The 4,343-nt window shown below is 43.8% G+C and overlaps 1 non-coding gene across 1 annotated transcript; it reads left to right on the top strand.

The window, feature by feature from the left end:
* The first annotated feature begins 3,660 nt into the window (after positions 1–3,660).
* LOC139895198 (small nucleolar RNA R71) lies at positions 3,661–3,767 on the top strand. The gene has a single exon (XR_011775660.1). It is a non-coding gene; the product is annotated as a small nucleolar RNA R71 (small nucleolar RNA).
* Positions 3,768–4,343: the final 576 nt, after the last annotated feature.

Raw genomic sequence — 4,343 nt, 5'->3', positions numbered from 1 at the left:
ACGTTTGGTGGCTTAGATGAGGTGACATTTCCCTTAATGTACTTAGGAAGTCCCCACAAGTACCTTTCCATGCGCTTAAACTCCGAGGTAACCATGGTAGGACACATCAGGGCTAATTCTAGATACCTACGGTTGTAACCATCGAGATCGTTTCCCACAACCTTCAACTGCATAAACTCAATCTCCATCTTCTGGATCTCTGTCCTAGGGCAATATTCCTTAATCATGGCCCCTTTGAATTCCTCCCATGGGGTAGCAAACGCCTCATCAATACCCTTTGCTTGAGCCAATGTGTTCCACTAAGTTAGTGCGCCGTCAGACAGCGTACATAAAGCATACTTGGTTTTGTTTGCCTCTGAGCAGTTACTAACTCGAAACACAGATTCTAATTTCTCAAACCACCTAGTGAGACCAACTGGCCCCTCAGTTCCACTAAAGTTGTGGGGCTTGCAGCTTTGAAACTCTTTGTATGTTCACCCATTACGAATGGGCTGGATAACCGGTGGTGGTGGAGCTTGGGGGTTCATTTCCGCTAAAGCTGCGGCGACTCGTTCATTGATCATTTCCTCGATTTGGGCTGTGGTGGGTGTTGATCTTCCGTTGGCCATTGATTTTCTAAACAAAATTTTTGACTCAAGTCAAAATCAAGTATTCAAATAGTAATAATACAGTATATGGTAACCAGCATGGAATCAACACAACACATGCTAATTAAGTAACGCAAATAGATTCAGATACCACAAATTCATCACACAGTAACGTAAATAGAACACTGTGCAAGAATTAAACAACACAAAGTTCCATTCATTAATAATAAGTTGCATACATTCGCATAGGTTCATACAATACATAAGTAAAACATAAAACTACAAATGAGATTACATAATGAAATCTACTACAAAAGTCCTAAGGTGATGGTGGGTGTAGGATGTCTATTACGTGGGACATCTGGTCCTCGAGCTCAGTTACCCGAGCACGGAGGATCTCCACTTCCCTCGTCAATTTCTCGACGGAGGGAGATGGTGGGGCAGGCGATGCTGGTGGTGCAGGTGGTACCGGTGGTGCAGACGGTCTGGCTCCAGAAGTAGAGGCTGCGTAACGGTAAGGCTTACAGATGAAGGGATCAGCAGGATACGGCACAAGCCGCTTGCGGGCGGTAACCTTACGACGCCGACCATGAGCGTCAATGAATGGTCGACCTCCATTAATCCCTGGAATGACGGTACCATCGAAATGGTACCGCTTCTTCGGCAGGGTGGAGGGTGGCTGTACAGGCGCATCATCAGGGTCCTCATCTGAATCCTCGTCACTAGAGTCGTCAGAGGATGAGTCGTCGGATAAAGAATCGGCGGATGATGGGTCGTCTAGATCGGCTGGGGGTGGCTGCACGGGTGGCTCTCCTCGGGCGGCCATCATCTGTCGGTATCTGGCAGGCCCGATCGGCACGAGACGTCCATCAGGAAGGCGTCAGCACCAATGGTTATGCTCATTATGGACTGGACCTTCCCCAAGTTTCGCGGAAATCACAGCACCACCGGAATGGTGCTGTGGATCCGAGGGTCCTGCGACAAGTGGAGCTGGAATCTCCTGTAGGTCCTCGGCTCTGTCTGAGGAAATCACTGGGCCGGGTGCATGGCTACTAGCTCCGGAGGATGAAGCGCCGGAGTCACTGGAAGGTGTAGATGACGGGATCGAGTTAGCAACAACGGTAGGTGAGGTGGTCGATGAGTCTGAGTCGCTCTCCAAGTGAATGATAGTGGGCGGGGCATCCGACATCTGAACAAGAAAAAATAACTTTTTCCATGTCAGTAAGTCATAAAGCAAGCACGTATTAGGCAAAGTAACTACGACAGTCTAGATTATGTATAGCAGTAAGTAGCATGGAAATATTAACAAATCGTACAGAAGTATCATGCAATCGAAGCATACAGTAGCATGCAGTAAAGTAAACATGTAGCAGTATACGGCATATAGTAGCAAAAGTAAGCAGCAGCATGCAGTAAGTTCCGCAGATACAGGTAAACTAGCAAGTTGTAGATTAGTCCTATTAGTGAATCCTACTCGGGTCGGTCCAGACTCACTAATGCAACCTAATTCCCTACAACCAATGCTCTGATACCAAATGTGACGCCCCGTACTAAATCAATATGTACGGACCATCAACAACAGGATCATACAAGGTCAAACACTACATGCGTTTTCAAAATAAGTTTGCATTCATGAAAAAAAAGGTGACTTCATAACCAACGTCAAATGTTTTACAACCAACAGTATGCTTCTATGAACGGAAGTAAGTAATAATAGTACGTGTCCCTTAGGTCGTTACAAACCATTGTTCAAAAATAATAAAGTTTGAATACAAGATAAAATGTTTCATGCGGTAACATCTCTAATAAGGCAGTGGGTGGCTAATCAGCAAGACTAGTACAACAGCGGAAGCAAGCAACCTTAAACACCTGAGAAAAACATTCTTAAAAACATCAACACGAATGTTGGTGAGCTATAGTTTAAGTATAACAGTAATGTAAGGTAGGCCAAGAGATTCAGTGCTGCAAACAGCGTTTCAAAACAGTATGATAAAGTATATGTTTAACCGTGGGCACTTGGTAACTAACTTAACGTTTATCACCCCCTAAAAGTACACTTGGTGAGTGCGTATGTTTATGAAGTATTAAACACCCGTTAAATGCTAGCGCTACTAGCCCGAGTGGGGATGTCAAACCCTATGGATCCATATCTAAGATTCGCGTGCACCGGTTCAAAGACCAATGACTAAACGTTACCGAGCTAAGGGGAAAGTTTATGCTGTTGTATAACCCACACATATATAAAGTTTAAGGACTCGTGCCTAGTATGTAAAACGTAAAATGCGCATGTATTCTCAGTTCCCAAAATAGCTAAAGTAAAAAGGGATGCTATAACTCACAGTGATAAGGTAGTAAAAGTCGGTACGCGGTAAAGTAAGCAAAGTGGTTGCTCCGAAAATCCTCAACCTAAGTCAAAAGGTACTAAGTCGGTAAATTGTTCCCAAAGGTTTAAATGTATGTAAATTAGGTCTTAAGTATCATCATCATTCATCATTTAACAAAAAGTGTAAAGTAAGTTTCAAGTAAAGACTAGGGTTTGAAACAAAGGCTGACTTCGTTCAGTCACCACGACCTCTATACAAACTGAAATGAGGTGAGACCAGTGTCCATGGCTCCTTATATGAGTCCCCTAGAGGCTGACCAATTTCCAGAACCAAACTCGTCTTCGTTTGACCGTGGGTATTGAACGTAACAGACTGAACCGTCAGGGTTTTCGTACTCAACTTGATAGTCTTCAGTAGGTTGCGGGTTGGTACAATTAGCACAAGCCTGAGCTTGGTTAACCAGCTGCGGTTGCGTCTTCAATTCTCCGAGTTGCTTTGCAAGAGATTCCATCTTATCTGTGAGGGATTTGATGGCCTCCGTTTGATTGTTAAGTGCAGAGAGTGGGGCAGATGATGAAGTTGTTTCACCACTGTTCCAGTCATGATGATGCATTGTCATGTTCTTGAGCAATTCCCATGCTTCATCTGCGGTTTGGTTCATCAGATTCCCTTGAGCTGCTGCATCGATCGTCGTCCTATGATTTACCGTAAGACCATTGTAGAAGGTACAGATTTGGGCTGACCGTTCTAATTGGTGATTAGGGCATTTCTTCAGCAGGGTTTTGAAACGCTCTCATGCAGTGTAAAGAGATTCATCATAACTTTGTTTGAAGTTAATGAAGTCATTCTTCAGTTTGGTTTGTTTTGAAGGAGGGAAATATTTGGTTAGGAATTTAGTTGCCATCTCCGTCCATGAGGTGATGGAATCTTTTTCCAGTCCTTCAAACCAAGTTTGAGCATGATGAGTGAGAGAATAGGGGAACAAATATAGCCGGACTATATCTTGTCCTATCCCTAGCTGTTTGTAGGAGTTCGAAATAGATATGAATTTATCAAGGTGAGAATTAGGATCGTCATTCGGTAATCCATGAAACTGACAGCTATTTTGAATGAGCTGGATGATGTGATGTTTTAACTCTAACGAGTGCATACTAAGATAGATAAAGTAAATGCGATAAAATTTGTAATTCAGATAAGGTTAAAGTAAGTGCATACTATGACTTCATCAGTTATTCTGCCGAGATTATGGAATGCTGGCTCATGAATAGGCAGAGGCCCTGTATTCATTACACTGGTCCTAAATGCCCCTGTCATAAGACATGTCACTGGGTACTGCGTTAGGCTTGAAGATTCTAAATAGACAGCAACGTCCCTTACCCCCGACGCCCGTGCAGTCTGACTACAGGCATACACGTTCAGACGGCTCATCCAA

This window comes from Rutidosis leptorrhynchoides, chromosome 2 (genome assembly GCF_046630445.1).
Source record: "Rutidosis leptorrhynchoides isolate AG116_Rl617_1_P2 chromosome 2, CSIRO_AGI_Rlap_v1, whole genome shotgun sequence".
Classification (NCBI taxonomy): Eukaryota; Viridiplantae; Streptophyta; class Magnoliopsida; order Asterales; family Asteraceae; genus Rutidosis; species Rutidosis leptorrhynchoides.
Note: the sequence above shows the minus strand (reverse complement) of the source record. Positions and strands in the feature narration are given on the sequence as shown.